The 19886-nt window shown below is 42.7% G+C and overlaps 1 protein-coding gene across 3 annotated transcripts in view; it reads right to left on the reverse strand.

Annotated features, from left to right (window-relative positions):
* Positions 1 to 18890, reverse strand: part of UBAP1 (ubiquitin associated protein 1) — a 66296-nt gene extending 47406 nt beyond the window's left edge. For all 3 annotated transcript variants that reach the window (XM_036260297.1, XM_036260295.1, XM_036260296.1), the window contains exon 1: positions 18683 to 18890. The gene's annotated coding sequence lies outside the window, so the exon portion shown is untranslated. The remainder of the gene's footprint in view (positions 1 to 18682) is intronic.
* Positions 18891 to 19886: the final 996 nt, after the last annotated feature.

The raw sequence follows: 19886 nt of genomic DNA on the forward strand, positions 1-19886 counted from the left end.
AAATCTGTCCTTCAAGTGAGGGAGAAATTAAGACATTCCTAAATAAATAATTGCTATGGGAGTTTGTTGCCACTAGACCTGACCTACAAGACTGCTAAAAGGAGTACTTCAGGCTGAAATGGTAGGATGTTAGACAATAACTCAAAACCATAGAAAAAAAATAAAAAATGAGAATAAATGAGCAGCCCTGGCCGGTTTGGCTCAGCGGTTAGAGCATCGGCCTGCGGTCCGGAGAGACCCGGGTTCGGTTCCCACTAAGGGCACATACCTCGGTTGCAGTTTGTCCCCGGCCCTGGTTGGTCGTCCGGGTGGCAGCCACTCGATGTGTCCCTTCACGTCAATGTTTCTCTCTCTCTCCCTTCCTCTCTCTCCCTCCCACTCTATCTGTACAAAAGATGGAAAAATATCCTCGGGTGGGGATTAAAAAAAAAATACAGTATAAAAGATAGAAAATGGTACACCTGTACAGGGCAGTTACCATAGAAGAAGCTAGCCCAGGCCGGTTTAGCTCAGCGGTTAGGCAGCAGTTCTCAACCTGTGGGTTGCAACCCATTTGGGGGAATGGGGGGGTCGAACAACCCTTTCACAGGGGTCGCCTAAGACCATCGAAAAACACATATTTCCGCCTTGGCCGGTTTGGCTCAGCGGTTAGAGCGTCGGCCTGCGGTCCGGAGAGACCCGGGTTCGGTTCCCGCTAAGGGCACGTACCTCGGTTGCAGTTTGTCCCCGGCCCTGGTTGGTCATGCGGGTGGCAGCCACTCGATGTGTCCCTTCACATCGCCTTCACATCGATGTTCCCTCTCTCTCTCTCCCACTCTATCTGTACAAAAAATGGAAAAAATATCCTCGGGTGAGGATAAAAAAAAAAAAAAAAGAAAAGAAAAACACATATTTCCGATGGTCTTAGGAACCGAGACACCGCTTCTCTATCCATCTCCAGGTGGGTCAGCCCACATGCAGATAAGCCCACATACAACATGAGGAACTGTATTAAAGGGTCACAGCATAAGGAAGGTTGAGAACCACTGGGTTAGAGTGTCGACCTGCAGACCAAAGAGTCCCAGGTTCGATTCCGGCCAAGGGCACGTTCCTTAGTTGTGGGTCATGCGGGTGGCAACCAACTGATGTCTCTCCCCTCACCACCACCACTCTGTCTAAAGATAAATGTAAAAATATCCTCGGGAGAGGATTAAAAAAAATTTTTTTTTTAAAAGAAAAGAAACTTGCAGGACTGAAAGTTGCTCTAAGTGAATGAGTGGTGAGTGAATGGGGAGGCCTAGAACATTACTGTACATTACTGAAGACTATAAACACTGTACACTTAAGTTATACTGCATTTATAAAACAACATGAGATTAAATCAAGCATAAGGAAAAATCATGCTTGAGGCACAGTAAACACGAGATGTATAAGGCTACTGCTAGCATAACTCAAACCTCACATACTGTTTCAAGCCTCACATTTTTAATAAATAGAAAGAGTACACTCTAAATTAACAATAAAGTAAAGTAAATACATAAACCACTAATTGTTTGTCATTATCAAGTATTGTGTACTGTATGTGATTGTATATGCTATACTTTTATACAACTGGCAGCATAGCATGTTTATTTACTCCAGCATCACCACAAATACATGAGTAATACATTTTGGGGGTTTCCTTCATTGAATTTATTGAAGTTACACTAGTTAATAAAATTATTTAGGTTTCAAGAGCATAATTCTGTAGTATATCATCTGTATGTTGTATTGTGTGTTCACCACCCAAAGTCTAGTTTCCTCCCATCACCATACATCCCCCCTTTACCCTTTTCTACCTGTCCACCCCCCCCCATTCCCTCTGGTAATCACTATACTGTTGTCTATGAATTCTGTTGTTTTTTGCTTAATCAATCCCTTTACCTATTCCCAGTCCCCCACCCCTCTTCCCCTCTGACAGCTGTCTGTCTGTTCTCTGTATCTATGAGTCTCTTTCTATTCTGTTGGAAAGTGTTTCATTATGACATTATTATGGCTACAAAGTTACTAGGCAACCGGAATTTTCCAGCTCCATTATAATCTTATGGAACCACCATTGTATATGTGGTCCATAGTTGATCAAAATGTTGTTATATGTGTCATGGCTATATTGTATTTCTGGTTTACATCTTCATTTTTTATTTACTACAGGACTTAAAAGACAAATGCAGACTTCCGGTCAAGATGGGGGCGTAGGTAAACGCGGTATCGCGTCCTCCCACAACCACATCAAAGATACAACTAAACTACAGAACAACCATCATTCAAAACCGCCTGAAATCAAGCTGAATGGAAGTCCTACAACTACGAAATTAAAGCAGCAGCCACATCCAGACTGGTAGGAGGGGTGGAGGTGCGACGTGTTGGTCCCACACCCAAGTGTGGCGGATAAAAATCAGGAGGCTGCCGCGGCTGGGAAGGTCCTTCCTGAGAACTGAGGGGTGCCTGTCCCACACCAGGTGCCCCACTCAGGGTTCCAGTGCCAGAAAGAGAAGGCCCCATAACTTCTGGCTGGAAAAACCAGCGGGAACTGAGGCTCAGGGAAGCTGAAGCAGCTGGAGCCCCAGGCAGCTCCCTAAAGGGCCCGCGCACGGACCTATCGGACTCTCTCCCTCTAAGCTTGGAGGGGAGGCAGCTTGAGGGGTGCCAGAGACATACAGGGAAGAACTGAGCTGTTTGGAACTGGAGCAAGGGCTGGAGAGGGGGCTTTCTCGGGGACAAACGTGCTGTAAGAGGCCTTTGTTCCTTTGGTGAGCCCTCCCCTGGGGCGGCAGACAGTCGCCATATCTGGGACTTCAGCAACCTGGCTCACACTGGTAGCCCCGCCCCGCTGACTCCCTGAGGCCCCGCCCTGCCCCACCCAACTTTCAAGCCCACCCAACTTTCAAGCCCACCCAAGCTGTTGCCACTTGCTTAACCATAGGATTGGCCTGTCTTGGATCCTGCTTCAGGTTTTTCCTAAATTCTTTCAAACGAGCAGCACCTGGTCTCAGCGAGCCCCATACCTCTCATTAAGTAATAATGTACACTGAAACAAACACAGGGAGGCAGCCAAAATGAGGAGACAAAGAAACAGGTCCCCAATGAAAGAACAGAACAAAACCCCAGGAAAAGAACTAAGCGAAATGGAGATAAGCAACCTAACAGATACTGAGTTCAAAATACTGCTTATAAGGATGCTCAATGAACTCAGTGAGAACCTCAGTGAACTTAAGGAGGGCCTCAAGAGCATAAAAAAGGACCAGTTAGAAATCATGGATACACAGTTAGAATTGAGGCATTAACTGAAATAAAGAATAATTTACAAAGCTTCAATAATAGAGTGTGTAAATCCAAGGAGCAAACCATCGATTTGGAATATAAGGAAGCAAAAAATGCCCAATCTGAACAGCAAAAAGAAAAAAGAATCCAAAAAAATCAGGATAGTGTAAGGAGCCTCTGGGACAGCTTCAAGTGTACCAACATTCGCATCTTGGGGGTGCCAGAAGGAGAAGAGCGAGAACAAGAAATCGAAAACCTGTTTGAAACAATTATCGCAGAAAACTTTCCTAACTTGGTGAAGGAAACAGACATACAAGTCCAGGAAGCACAGAGAGTCCCAAACAAGATGAACCCCAAGAGGCCCACACCAAGACACATCATCATCAAAATGCAAAAGGTTCAAGACAAAGAGAGAATCTTAAAAGCAGCAAGAGAAAGGCAGTTAGTTACCTACAAGGGAGTTCCCATTAGGCTGTCAGCTGATTTCTCAAAAGAAACTTTGCAGGCCAGAAGGGAGTGGCAAGAAATATTCAGAGTGATGAAAAGCAAGAACCTACAACCAAGATTACTCTATCCTGCAAAGCTGTCATTTAGAATCGATGGACATATACAAACTTTCCCAGACAAGAAAAAGTTAAAGGAGTTCATCACCACCAAACCGTCATTATATGAAATGATGAAGGGTCTTTTTTTTTTTTTTTTATCCTCACCCAAGGACATTTTTCCATTTTTTGCACAGATAGAGTGGGAGGGAGAGAGAGGAAGAGAGAGAGAGAGAGAGAGAGAGAAACATCGACGTGAAAGGGACACATCGAGTGGCTGCCACCCGCACGACCCAACCAGGGCCGGGGATGAATTGCAACCGAGGTACATGCCCTTAGCGGGAACCGACCCGGGTCTCTCCGGACCGCAGGCCGACGCTCTAACCGCTGAGCCAAACCGGCCAGGGCTGAAGGGTCTTTTTGAAGAAAGAGATAAAATATATGAACAAACAAAATGCCAGTGAATACATATCTATTGACAATGGAATCTACAAACAAAATGAACAGGCAGAACAGAAACATTCTCATAGAAAAAGAGAACATTTTGTTGGATGCCAGATGGGAGAGGGATTGGGGGAATGGGTGAAAAAGGTGAAGGGATTAAGAAGTACAGATTGGGCCCTGGCTGGTTTGGCTCAGCGGTTAGAGCGTCGGCCTGCGGTCCCGAGAGACCCGGGTTCGGTTCCCACTAAGGGCACGTACCTCGGTTGCAGTTTGTCCCCGGCCCTGGTTGGTCGTGCGGGTGGCAGCCACTCGATGTGTCCCTTCACATTGATGTTTCTCTCTCTCTCTGTTCCTCTCTCTCCCTCCCTCTCCATCTGAACAAAAAATGGAAAAATGTCCTCGGGTGAGGAAAACAAAAAAAGAAGTACAGATTGGTTGCTAGACTGACAAACCTCAAAGGGAAGGGGACTGGGCGGTGGGAAGAAATAAACCAAAGAACTTATATGCATAACCAATGGACACAGACAATAGTGTGGGGAAAGGTGGGAGGGGGGCGGGAGTGGGGAGGAGGGGGTCAATGGGGGAAAAATGTGGAACATCTGTAATACATTTTACATCCAACAATAAAGATTTGGGGGAAAAAAAAAAAAACAGAAGTCTAAAAAAAAAGAATCTTCCTTCTATATTTTACAACTGAGAAATCTTAACATGAAAGGATTTCTAATAAAGGAACACAAAAAGCACACAGATCTTTTGACTAATCATAGTTGCTTTATAGGTATCTATCAAAACAGGCTGTAAAGTACCTCTTTGATAACACAACTCAACATATTCTATTTAAAATAAAAACAAAGCCCTGACCAGTTTGGCTCAGAGGTTAGAGCGTTGGCCCGCAGACCAGAGAGTCCAGGGTTAAGTTCCCGCTAAGGGCGCGTACTTTGGTTGCAGTTTGTCCCCGGCCTCGGTTGGGGTTGTGTGGGTGGCAGCCATTTGATGTGTCTCTCTCACATTGATGTTTCTCTCTTCCTCCCTCTTTCCCTCCTGCTCTGTCTTAAGATAAATGCAAAAATGTCCTTGGGTGAGGATAAAAAAAAATAAAAATAAATAAAAAATTAATAATACAAAATATTAAATGTTATTATCAAATGAATCTAAAGAAGCTTATTATGAAAATTAAATAAGATAATGTAAGCAATAGGTATCAGTGTCTACTGGAACCTCCTCATTTTCCTAAATAGTTTTTTTTTTCCTTTTTTCTTTATTGATTTTAGAGAGAGAGGAAAGGAGAGAGAGAGAGAGAGGATAGAAACATTGATGAGAGAGAACATCAACTGGCCACCTCCTGCATGCCTCCCACTGGGGACTGGGCCCACAACCTGGGTGGTGCCCTTACCAGGAATCGAACCAGTGAACTCTTGGTACATGGGTCGACGATCAACTACTGAGCCATACTGGCCTAGCTCACTTTCCTAAATCTTAATTTTATTTCAGTAAGAGCAGTTCTTGTACTTGCTCTAAATAACAAAGGAAAGCCCTGGCCGGTTTGGTTCAGCGGTTGGAGCGTAGGCCTGCGGTCCAGAGAGACCGGGGTTCGGTTCCCGCTAAGGGCATGTACCTCGGTTGCGGTTTGTCCCCGGCCCTGGTTGGTCGTGCGGGTGGCAGCCACTCGATGCGTCTCTTTCATGTCGATGTTTCTCTCTCTCTATCTCCCTCCCACTCTCTCTGTACAAAAAATGGAAAAATGTCCTCGGGTGAGGATAAAAAATAAAAATAAAAAATAAAAAAGAACAAAGGAAAGACCAAGCTGCTTCCAAAATACCACCATCTAAGTAAGAAACCAATTCATTTTTATAATGACGTATGAGCCCCTGACAATCAAAGAGAAAGGCCGCTATAAAGCTTAAAAATATAATTCCAGCTTACATATATACTCAAACTTTTGAAACGCCTCTGGAAAAATAACCAAAACTCTATCATCCTTCAAAGCATAAGAAAGTCTTCCATCAATCTCCTCTTATCATCACGTAAAGTTCAGAAGAGTTTTTTTTTTAATCCTCACCCGAGGATACTTTCTTCCATTTTTATCTTCAGATATAGTGGGAGAGACAGAGAGAAACATCAACGTGAGAGAGACACATCAATTGGTTTCCACCTGCATGGCCACGACCTGGGCCAGTGACTGAACTACAACCGAGGTACATGCCCCTGACCGGAATTGAACCCACGACTCTTTGGTCCGCGGGCTGATGCTCTACCGCTGAGCCAAACTGGCTAGGGCGAGTTCAGAAAAGTTTTTAAAAGCATGAGAATAATGATATATTTTATTTTAAACTAAAAAAGAAAAGCACAGCACATTATAAAAACTTCAACACAGTAGACTGTGTCCATTAACAAAATATTAATAGTACCTTTTCATATCTATGTTGAATAGAAATACAGTATAAGTCCTACGAGGTCACTGGAACCAAATTACTTAAAAATAATATCCCAGTTTCTAACTGGAATTACCAACTACAAAGTCATAAATATGACATATTGGTTTGATCTACCCCTGAAGCAGAAACTCTGTCAAAGTACTTAGGAAATTCCAAATATATAGGGTTTGTTTAATGTGAAATTTATATAATACAGAATGACTTCTAATACAAATATAAACATAAATCTTAAAAATCCTAACCCCCGATGCAATATTATAAACTCTTTCAATACAATGCACATTATCCAGCTATGTGCAAATCAGTTAACTTATCTGTAATGTAAGTACTGTACATTATTTCCAGAAAAATGGAAAACATTGGCACTGTAAGCAAGGCAGGCAATTTGGAAATGTGCCTATAACACAATAAAGTCATAGGTGGCTAGCCTAACATAAAAATTAGAATACCACGGACTTCAAATAAAAAAGCACCAATTCTCTTCTAAATAATAACTAAGCAAATAGAGAAAACTGAACACCAAAAGCTAATTCTGTGCAAAGGTCAACAGAACTGGGAAACAGAGACTTCCAGTCAAGATGGCAGCACAGGTAACTGCAGTACTCGCCTCCTCCCACAACCACATCAAAATTACAACTGAACTACAGAACAACCATCATTCAGAACCCCTGAAATCAAGATGAATGGAAATCCTACAAAGACTGGTAGGAGGGGCATAGGCATGAGCTGGTCCCATACCCACGCACATGTGGTGGATAAAAATCAAGAGGGATACATAGGCTGTGAAAGTCCTCCCTGAGGAGTGAGAGGTCCCCGTCCCACACTAGGCCCCACCAGCTCAGGGTTCCAGTGCCAGGAAGAAATGTACCCATAACTTCTGGCTGTAAAAAACAGTGGGAATTGAGGCTTAGGGAGGTTGAGACTTCTGGAGTCCCAGACAGTGCTTCTTAAAGGGCCAGCATGCAGACTTACTCGGACTATCTCCCTCCAGGCTCCAGCAAGCAGAAAGCAGCCTGAAAGGCACCAGAGACATAAGGGGAAGAACTAACTTATTTGGCATGTGGTGAGAGCTGGAGAGGAAGCTTTCTCCCAGACTGCTGGTGGAGGCTATTGTTCCTTTGATGAGCCCTTCCTCCATGGGGCAGGCAGACAGGCGGCATATCTGGGACTCCAGCAACCTGGTTCACACTGTTTGCCTGGCCCTGATAATTCACTGAGGCCCTGCCCCACCAAATTTTCGGGCCCATCCAACCTGTTTCGAGTGGCTTTACCATAGGACTGAACAGTCTTGGCTTCTGCTTCAGATTTTCCTAAATTCTCTCAAACAAGCAGCATCTAGCCTCAGTGAGCCCCATATCTCCTGCTACGTGGCCCCACACCTGGCACTAGAAGCAGCTTGATTCACAGCTTGGCTTTGCCTGGACACCTACAAGACCAGCAAAAGAAGCAGTCATCTGCAGATCGCTTTGTAGCTTATGCCTGGTGGCCCCAGGTAGAACACAGGCAGTGGTTGACCTTGCTCCAGAGCCAGGACACCAAGTGGATGGCTTCAGACCACATCAAAGCACTATCCAACCACCACAACTGACACACTCAAGCAGTGGGCTCAGTAGGTGCCAGAGCCCTGCTGTAGTAAGTTTTGCTCTGTGTGGTGGGCCTCTACACAGCTGATCCTCCAAGGTAGTCAGAGGCCAGTGGTCAGTGGGCATAGCCAGTCCTTACAGCTGATCAGCCTGAGTAAATCCCTCCTATTGATATGCAAACAGCAATCAAGACTCAATTACAAAAGAAGGGTGGACAGTCCACACTAGGGGTACACCTCAAGGGCCCAGCTGGGGTAATCAGGGAGGCTGTGCCACTGGATCCTACAGGACACCTACAACAGGCCACCCTACGAAGCCTAGGAGACATAGCAACCCTACCTAATACATAGAAACAAACACAGGGAAACAGCCAAAATGAGGAGACAAAGAAACATGTCCCAAATGAAAGAAAAGAACTAAACTCCAGGAAAAGAACTAAACCAAATGGAGATAAGCAATCAATCAGAAGCAAAGTTCAAAACACTGGTTATAAGAATGCTTCAAGGAACTTAAGGAGAACTCCAAAGAACTTAGCGAGAACATCGACAACATAAAAAAGGACCAGTCAGGCCCTGGCTGGTTTGGCTCCACAGTTAGAGCATCAGCCCCCGGACCAGAGTCCCGGGTTCAGTTCCCACTAAGAGCATGTACCTCAGTTGCAGTTTGTCCCCAGCCCCAGTTGGGATCATGTGGGTGGCAACCACTCGATGTGTCTCTCTCACATTGATGTTTCCCTCTCTTCTTCCCTCTCTCCCTTCCGCTCTATCTGAAGACAAATGCAAAAATGTCCTCGGGTGAGGATTTAAAAAAAAAAAGGACCAGTCAGAAATAAAAAAAATGCACTAACTGAATTAAAGACTAATTTACAGGTGTAGGTGTCAGGATGGTCAAGTGATCTAAGGTGCTACATTCAGGCTGCAGTCTCCCCTGGAGGCATGGATTCGAATAGTACTCCTGACAAGTCATCTTTGCCCAGCCAATGTGGCTCAGTAGTTGAGTGTTGACCCATGCACCAAGAGGTTGCCAATTCAGTTCACAGTTGGCACACATGCCTGGGTTGTGGGCCAAACCCTCAGTGGGTGACATGCAGGGTGCAGCTGGTCAATGCTCTCTCATCGATATTTCTCTCTCTCTCTCATTCTCCCTTCCTCTCTCTCTAAAAATCAATAAAGAAAAACAATTTGTTTTTAAATGAAAGAATAATTTACAGGAACTCAATAGTAGAGTAGCAAAGCATCGATTTGGAAAATAGGAAGCAAAAAACACCCAATCAGAACAGCAAAAGGAAATAAGAATCCAAAAAATAAGGATAGTATAAGGAGCCTGTGGGACAATTTCAAACATACTAACATTCATATCATGGGAATGCCAGAAGAAGAGAGAGCAAGAAATGGAAAACCTATTTGATAAAATAATGACAGAAAACTTTCCTACCTTGGTGAAGGAAACAGACATACAAGTCTAGGAAGCACAGAGAGTCCCAAACAAGATGAATCCAAAAAGTCCCACACTAAGACACATCATAATCAAAATGCAAAAGGTTAAAGACAAAGAGAGAATCCTAAAAGCAGCAAGAGAAAAACAGGTCATTACTTACAAAGGAGCTCCCATTAGATTGTCAATTGATTTCTCCAAAGAAATTTTGCAGGCCAGAAAGGAGTGGCAAGAGATATTCCAGGTGATGAAAAGCAACAACCTACAACCAAGATGACTCTATCCTGCAATGCTATCATGTAGAATCAATGGCTATATAGTTTCCCAGACAAGAAAAAGCTAAAAGACTTCATCACCACCAAACCAGAATTACATGAAATGTTGAAGGGTCTTCCTAAAAGAGAACAACAAAATTGTGAACAATAAAAGGGCAATTAATACATATCTATCAGCAATTGAATCTACAAATAAAATGAGCAAGCAGAATAGAAACAGACTCATAAATACAGAGAACTTTTTGTTGCTTGCCAGATGGGAGGGGCTGGGAGGATGGATGAAAAAGATGAAGGAATTAAGAAGTTCAAATTGGTTGTCAGACTGATGAACCTCAAAGGAAAGGGGGGAGGGTGGGTGGGATGAGATAAACCAAAGAACTTCTATGCATATATGCAAAACCAACAGACACAGACAATAGTATCCAGGGAAGGCAGGAGGGGGTCGGGATTGGGGAGTAGGGCGTCAGTGGGGAAAAACTGAGGGGGACATTTGCAATACATTCAACAATAAAGATAAGTTTTAAAAAAAGACTCAATTACAACACAAGAGTGTACAGTCCACACGAGGGGTGTACCTCAAGGGCACAGCTGGGGTGATCAGGGAGGCTATGCCACTGGACCCCATAGGACACCTACTACAACAGGCCTCCCTAGGAAGCCTAGGAGTCATAACAACTCTACATAATACACAGAAAGAAACACAGGGAGCCCTGGCCGGTTTGGCTCAGCGGTTAGAGCGTCAGCCTGAGGTCTGGAGAGACCCGGGTTCGGTTCCCGCTAAGGGCACGTACTTCAGTTGCAGTTTGTCCCCGGCCCTGGTTGGTCGTGCGGGTGGCAGCCACTCGATGTGTCCCTTCACATCGATGTTTCTCTCTCTCTTCCTCTCTCTCCCTCCCACTCTATCTGTACAAAAAATGGAGAAATGTCCTCGGGTGAGGATTAAAAAAAAAAAAAAAGAAAAGAAACACAGGGAGTCAGACAAAATGAGGAGAAAAAGAAATGTCCCAAATGAAAGAACAGAAGAAAACTACAGGAAAAGAACTAAACAAAATGGAGATAAGGAATCTAACAGATGCAGAGTTCAAACACTGGTTATAAGGATGCTCAATGAACTTACTGAGGGATTCAAGAGCATAAAAAAGGACCAATCAGAAATAAAGGATGCACTAACTGAAATAAAGAATAATTTACACGAAATCAATAGTAGAAGCCAAGAAGAAAACCACAGATCTGGAATATACAAAAGCAAAAATCACCCAATAAGAACAGCAAAAAGAAGAGAATTTAAAAAAAAGAGGACAGTTAAGGAGCCTCCAGAATAACTTCAAGTGTACCAACATTTGCATCATGGGGGTGCCAGAAGGAGAAGAGAGAGAGCAAGAAATTGAAAACCTATTTGAAAAAATAATGACAGAAAACTTGCCCAACTTGGTGAAGGATACAGACATACAAGTCCAGGGAGTACAGAGTCCCAAAGAGGCCCACACCAAGAAACATCATAATGAAAATGCAAAAGGTTAAAGGCAAAGAGAGAATCTTAAAAGCAGCAAGAGAAAAGCAGTTACCTACAAGGGAGCTCCCAGTCAATTTCTCAAAAGAAACTTTGCAGGCCAGAAGGGAGTGGCAAGAAATATTCAAAGTGATGAAAAGCAAGGCCCTACAATCAAGATTACTCTATTCATCCTTCAAAGTAATCATTTAGAATAGATGGACATATAAAGAGCTTCCCAGACAAGAAAAAGCTAAAGGAGTTCATCACCACCAAACCGTTATTATATGAAATGATGAAGGGTCTTTTTGAAGAAAAAGATAAAATATATGAACAAACAAAATGGCAATGAATACATACCTATCAACAATGGAATCTACAAACAAAATGAACAGGTAGAACAGAAACATTCTCAGAGAACATTTTGTTGGTTGCCAGATGGGAGGGAGGTTGGGGGAATGAGTAAAGGCTTGTTTAGAAATGCACAATCTCGCCCTGGCCGGTGTGGCTCTGTTGCTTGAGTGACATTCTGTGCACTGCAAAGTTGTCAGTTGGATTCCGGTCAGGTCAAATGCCCAGGTTACGGGCTAGAGAGATCCACAGTATGGGGCCTGGAGGGGGCAAACAGATTGATGTTTCTCTCTCACATTGATGTTTCTCTCTCTCCCTCTCCCCTTTTCTCTCTCCCTCTCCCTTCCTCTCTCTCTAAAACTAAATTAAAAAAAAAAAAGCACTGCCCTGGCCAGTTTGGCTCAGCAGCTGGGTCGTCAGCCCATGGACCAGGGAGTCACGGGTTCAGTTCTGGTCAGGGGCACATACCTCAGTTGCGGTTCGTCCCCGGCCCTGGTCGGATTGAGCAGGCAGCAACCAGTCAATGTGTCTCTCACGTCAATGTTTCTCTCTCTCTCTCCCTCCCATTCTATCTGGTGATGGATGCATATCCTTGGGTGAGGATTAAAAAAAGAAGAAGAAATGCACGATCTCAACCTTGGCCAGGTAGCTCAGTTGGTTAAAGCGTCGTCCCAATACACTAAGGTTGCAGGTTTGACTGCAGGTCAGGGCACATACAACCAATGAGCCTGGCCCAGTGGGTTGAGCATTGTACCATGAACTGAGAGGTCCCAGTTTGTTTCAGTCAGGGCACATACCCGGGTTACAGGCTCTATCCCCAGTGGGGGACACGCAAGAGGCAGCTGATCGATGCTTCTCTCTCACATCAATGTTTCTATCTTTCTCCCCCCATTTCTCTTGCTCTAAAAAAAAAAAATCAATAAAAAACATATTGGAAAAAACAAATCGCCCTGGCCGGTTTGGCTCAGCAGTTAGAGCATTGGCCTGCAGACCAGAGAGACCCGGGTTCGGTTCCCACTAAGGGCGCATACCTCAGTTACAGTTTGTCCCCAGCCCCGGTTGGGGTTGTGTGGGTGGCAACCAGTCGATGTGTCCCTCTCATGTTGATGTTTCTCTCTCTTTCTCTTCCTCCCTCTCTCCCGCTCTATTTGAAGATGAATGCAAAAATGTCCTTGGGTGAGGATTAAAAAAGAAATCAACCAATGAATGCATAAATAAGTGGAGCAACAAATCAATGTTTCCCTCTCTCTCTCAAAAATCAATAAAATTTTTTAAAATGCACAATCTCAAGCCTATTCATAACTACTAAATCAGAATCTATATTTTACCAAGATCTCTAGATGACCTATATGCAAACTAAAATTTGAGACTCACTGATCTAGAATAGCACTGTCCAACAGAACTTTCTGTGATGAAAATGTTTTACATCTGAACTATGTGGCTACTGTACTGGACAGGAGAGATCTAGAACAACTCAAACTAGAATTGTGCTTAAATATTATATCTTAAAATAAGCCTCCATTTCCCTAAAATATACACTCTTTCACTAAGCATACTGCCAATAATACATATATGCCAAAACAAAATTTTTTTACAAAAACCTAACTCAAAAAAGTACAACAGCCTAGGGACATTTGGAATAAACCCTACACAACTAATTACTGACTGCATTATAGAAAGTACATTTATAAAAGATTCTCATTCAATAATCTAACAATTTTGTTAAATTTGGCTCTCAAAGGGGAAATGTTCGGTTACCCTGAAATTCTATTTATGTAAAACACCTAGGTCTCTAAATAAGCTAGAACTTCCTATTCCAAAAAACAGATGGAATAGGACAGGACATAAACAATTCAAGACTTTCAGTGATTTTTAAGTATTTTCAGAACAAACTTTGTAGTATGTTGGTTTGTTTCCTGTTGTTAGAATCACTTGAAAATAGAATATACTTTGATGGAAGAAATTAAACATTTCCAATTTTGAGAATTCAGAAGCTACCTTTAAAGTCCACTTCATATAATAATTTGTACTTTGGCTGACATTTGACTTTGAAGCCCATATATAGAAAGGAATCACTTATCTTTTAAATGTGTGGTATCAAGAACAATCTACCAAAAGAAGTTACTGCTCATATCCTTCCCCACCAAATTGTAGAAGGAAATGTTAACATTCCAAGATCTACGAAGATGATCGGATTAGGGAGATGCCATTCTTACCAATGAGGGGAGAAATGATTAGAAGGATATAAACCCTGCCTGGGACCCACATGATGATGAGATGCAGCACAAGATAAACCAAAATTTTTCCATTATACTTTTCAACACGTTATGATGGATATTCAAAACTATGGTATTTGCCCTGGCCAGTTTGGCTTGGCGGCTAAGCGTCTGAGCGTCAGCCTGCAGACCAGAGAGTCCCAGGTTCGGTTCCTGCTAGGGGCACGTACCACAAAAAAAAAAAAAAAAAAAAATCTATGGTAGTTAATGCAAGGACTCCCAAGCTCATTTTACAAGGTCAGCATTATCCTAATTCCAAAACCAGATAAAGACACTATTACAAAGAAAGAAAACTACAGGCCAATATCCTTGATGAACACAGATGCCAAAATCCTCAACAAAATATTAGCAAACTGGATCCAGCAATACATTAAAAAGACCACAAACCATGCCTGACTGGCTAGTGTGGCTCAGTGGTTGACCATCGACCCATGCACCAAGAGGTCACCAGTTCAATTCCGAGTCAGGGCACATGCCTAGGTTGTGGGCCCAATCCCCAATGGGGGGCATGCAGGAGGCAGCCAATCGATGTTCTCTCTCATCCATGATTCTATCTCTCTCTCCCTCTCACTCTAAAATCAATAAAGAAAAAAAAAATCAATCAGAAAAATAAACAATTCAAAATAAAATAGGCACGCCATGGCCAGTTTGACTCAGCGGTTAGAGCATCGGCCTGCAGACCAATGAGTTTAGGGTTCAATTCTGGTCAAGGGCAGTACCTCGGTTGCAGTTCTTCCCCGGCCTTGGTCGGGTTGTGCAGGAGGCGACCAGTCGATGTGGCTCTATCACATGGATATTTCTCTGTCTCTCTCTCTCTCTTTCCCTCCCACTCTATCTGATAATAAGTGGGGGGGCATGCAGAAGGTGGCCGATAGATGTTCTCTCTCATCAATATTTCTATCTCTCTCTCTAAAATCAATAAAGCAAGCCCTGGCTGGTTTGGCTCAGCAGTTAGAGCATCGGCCTGCAGTCCGGAGAGACCTGGGTTCGGTTCCCACTAAGGGCACGTACCTCCGTTGCAGTTTGTCCCCGGCCCTGGTTGGGTCGTGTGGGTGGCAACCCTTTGATGTGTCCCTTTCACATTGATGTTTCTCTCTCTCTCTTCCTCCCACTCTATCTGAACAAAATATCGAAAAATGTCCTCAGGTGAGGATAAAAAATAAATAAATAAAATAAAATCAATAAAGAAAAAAATATTTGTAAAACACACACACACCAATAGATACCATTTCAAACCCACTAGATTAGGAAAAAAAACCTTTAAGTCTGACAATATCAGGTGTTGGGGAGGAAGTGAAGCAATCAAAACACACACTGCTGACTCTTGACTCTGAAAGCAAAATATTCACATTTACCATGAGCCAATTCAGTGACTCAATAACTGGAAGTGTTAGGTAAGCATTAAGCAACCGATAATGACCAATCCAGACTTCTGAGAACATGTTCAGAACACTGCCAGATACAAAGTTTGGTCCTTAATGAACTGGGTCCAACCTGACTCAGCAATACAAAAAAGAAAACTTTTAGTCCCTTAACCAGTTTTAGTTTATTTTGTTAAGTACAAAATAGTCATTTCCTCCTAGAATACTGATGACATCTTAATTGACTAAAATTTTAATGAACTATTTATCATTTCAGTAACACTATGATTTCAGTAAAAAGAAGTAGTTTTAAATGGCATAACTTTAAAATTAAAAAGTGTTTACACTAAATTTATTTGATAAGAATTAGAATGACCCTGTGACCACTTAAAAAGGGGGAAATGGTATAATAGTTGCAGTATGTAACCTTAGTTCAATTACTTAACTTCCCTGATCCTCAACACCTAAAAAGATGCAAATCACAACCTGCCTACCTGATCAAACTGTAAAGATTAAGTATGAATATGTAAAGTGCTTAACAAAGTCTAGCTCATTAGCATAGGCCCAGTGTTTGCACCTCTCTCTCTGTAAATCTTGCTACCCTCACCTAAAATTGTTAAAGCCTCAAATTATAACTCTCAATTCATAGGAAAACATTACTCTTACATTCAGATCATTTTCCAAAATTACAAGAAACTGTGTGCTACAGGTTGGAAGAGCAACCTCCTCCGTCCTTCTCTAACTGAAAGGCTCTTTCCTATAAGAAATAAGATTCTGGAAAAGAGAATAGATTTTCACTTACAGAAGTAGGGACTGTCATCCTATGTGGGAAACTAAATCCAGATGATTTCTAAATTTCAATTTTATTTTATTCTAAGAATGATGCTTATTTAATACATTAAGTAAATTGCACACTACCTTTTGTATTTATTAAGAAAGACTGTCTAGCCCTGGCTGGTTTGGCTCAGCGGTTAGAGCACTGGCCTGCGGTTCTGGGCCTGCGGTTCTGGACCTGGGTTCGGTTCCCGCTAAGGGCATGTACCTCAGTTGCAGTTTGTCCCCGGTCCTGGTTGGGTCGTGCAGGTGGCAACCACTAGATGTGTCCCTTTCACATCGATGTTTCTCTCTCTCTCTTCCTCTCCCTCCCTCCCACTCTATCTGAATAAAAAAATGGAAAAATGTCCTCGGGTGAGGATAAAGAAGAAAGATTGACTAAAGAAAATTATCCGATTAATGATGAACTGATAGCTGGTTTTTCGGTTGGTCTGTGGAAAAAAGTTTACACTAAAATAATTTGCATGTGAAAAAACTCAAAACATTCAATAGTATGATTAGAAAACAAAATATTTATAATACTGGCATCTACACTCTGGGCTAATGAAAATACTGAGAGAAATTTAGTCATTGAATTAAACTTTGAAATCTCTTTTAAATACCTCACTTTAGTCAAGACATAAAAAGAAAAGATATACAAGATAAAGTGAAATTTGCCAGTCCAAGAAATGTGAAGTAGCAACCATTGATGAGAATTGTTTACAGACCTAATATTATTTGATCAGGATACTACCATTGTCGTCTTCAAAATAAAAATGAAAACTAAAATTTCTCAGATATACATAAAATATGCCATGATAAGGTAATGAGTCAAATACAAAAGAAAAATTCAGAGTTCTTTTATTCACATACTTCAATTTTCTTCCTCTGTCTTCATTTCTAATATAACACTTCCAATGAGGCCACAGCAAGTTATTGCTATGCAGTGATAGAGATGCTCACTACAGAAATATTGTCCCCCTTCTCTATAATTATAATGGTATTAATGTAGCACACAATTGGCATTCAATGAATGTTAAGTAAATAAGTAACAGAAAGAATGAATAGGATGGAAACAAAAAATTAATTTATAAAATTCCACTTAAAGCTGGTTAATTCAGCTGGTTAGAGCATCATCCCAATATGCCAAGTTTGCGGTTCAATCCCTGGTCAGGGCACATACAAGAATCAATCACTGCCCTGGCCAGTGTGACTCAGTTGGTTGGACGTCATCGTACCAGTTCAACTCCCAGGTTGCTGTTCGATCCCCGGAGAGGGGCTTCCAATAGGCAGCCAATTGATATTTCTCTTTCTCTCTCTCTCTCCCTTCCTCTCTGTCTAAAGTCAATAAATAATTGTTTTAATTCCACTTAAAAATAAGTTAATGCAGACAGCGTAATTCTTTAGACTTCGGACATTCCAGCCTTTACTAAACACTTTCAGTTTAACTTGTTTAAGACATTAACTCGAAAGAGCTAGATATCACTAAAGACTAAGTGACCTGTTTTTCTCACCACCAACTCTGACAAAATTTTAAAAGTCCATCATATCTAGCCAAATTCTCAAATACTAATACACAACTGAGGAAAGAGAAAAAACACTAGTAAATGGAGTTAGAAAAGAATATATTTAATAGTTAACTAAATTACCAAAACCTCTCAAAAAATTCAGTTTAATATAAAATCTATTTTTATGCTCAGCCATACTTTTAAGAGGTTACTCTGGAAACCAATACATGTGGTGACAACACAAAGGCCAGAGATCACTGATACAGATCAAATAAATGAACTATAACTTGATGTTCCAGAAGAAAGATCTGGGGCTGTTCCAGGTAGACTGTATAGGTAAGTCTCCACCCAAGAAACAACAAAAGAGGCAAGATAAACGTAAATGGAGAAGACCTGACAATTTCAAAGATCACTCGCCCCGCGTCTGGTCTCCTCCCTTTCTCCCAAATCTCATCACCTCAGGGAGAACTAAATCTGCACCTCACATCCCCAGCTGACCCTCAACTTCCACATGACCAACCTTCCTGTTTACTTAAACCTGGATCCCCCTCCCCGGCATCCTCTAGTTCCTACCAAGCTCTAACTCCAAGATAGATGTCCACTGCGTCTATCTTCCAGTAGTGTATTAGTTCCCTTAATCCGAACTCATTTTCCCATAACCCATCTGCCGTCCGCCCTTTCAACTCTGGTCCCCTCACTCCAACCCTTCTTCCTGAATCCTCCCCAAGTCACAGATCTGTCCTCTTCTCCTACTCCCTTAGCCGTATCTCCTTTCATTCAGCTGGGCCTCTAGCCTCTTCCGCAGGTTCCCTCCCCACACGTATCCCGGTACCGGCGCCCTACCCCCAACTCCGCCCCTCTCCTCCCTCCTCCAGAAGGAGGCCCCCCTCACCTGAACGCCACTGCCGCCGCCGTCCCAGAAGCCGAAAGGTACTGGCACTGCCGACCTCCCAGGCTCGGTCCCCGCTGAGCTCCCGACGGCCCCTAGGGAAAGCGAATGCCACCACCTTCAACTCTGCCCGCCCCAGGCCAAGCCGTCACCTTAGCCACAGCCAGTACCACAGCCGCCATGTTGAAGTCCTACTTCCCTCCTCCTTCCCCTCACCGCCCCGCCCCTTCGGGCGTCTGACGTCATGGCGCCTCACTCCACGCCCCCCCGGGCCAGTGGGAGGAGCCAACGGTGACGTAATTAATCTCTCTTCTAGTGCTAAACAATTACTACTTCCTGGAGCGTAGCAATTGGAATGGGCGAATCCTGCTGACCCTGAGAAAGGGTGGAAAGAGAGGGTCAGGCGTTGGGATTGGAGAAGCGGATTTAGGGAAACCGGTCGAAATACAGTAACCAGAGTTGAAGAGGCGGAAGAAAGATAAGATGCGAAAATTTGAGTTCGAATTAGGGGAACTAATACACTACTGGAAGATAGGCTCAGTAGACATCTATCTGGAGGGACCCGAGAGCCTTGAAACACAAATATTTACCAATGAGACCTACTTGGGAATCAGGATGTCTGGCCACTAACCTGGTACAAATCCTATCTTTTCTGATAATGGCCTCACTTTCCCCATTTACAAACGAATGGGTTGAAAGGTGACCTCTAAATCCTTCAATTCTGACATTAAGTGAGTTTAAACCACATCATCTAATCCCAAACCTTTACTGCCTTCTGCGTTTATTGGATGTTTTCTAGAATCAGGTGCATGGTGAGATGATTCTTTGTTCCCAAAAGTTCCTAAATGATGGAAGAAATAGAAGCATAAACAATTAACTCTAGGAAAAGTCAGAGGATAATAATGGTAGATCAATTGATCTAAAAAAATTGACTTTTGCTAAGAGATTAGGAAAGATTTGCATCTACACTTTCTGGGCACATAAAAAGTGTGTACACCCTCATGTCTAATTCTCCAGCCCTGTTTTCTCTCCAGAACTCCAGAGATAATATATGTACTTTTTGTTGTTGTTGTTTTGTTTTTGTTTTTTTATCCTCACCCGAGGACTTTTTTGCATTTATCTTCAGATAGAGCGGGAAGGAAAGAGAAAGAGAGAGAAACATCGATGTGAGAGAGACACACATCGAGTGGTTGCCACCCACACGGCT

The sequence above is a fragment of the Molossus molossus genome, unplaced genomic scaffold, assembly GCF_014108415.1.
Source record: "Molossus molossus isolate mMolMol1 unplaced genomic scaffold, mMolMol1.p scaffold_m16_p_14, whole genome shotgun sequence".
Classification (NCBI taxonomy): Eukaryota; Metazoa; Chordata; class Mammalia; order Chiroptera; family Molossidae; genus Molossus; species Molossus molossus.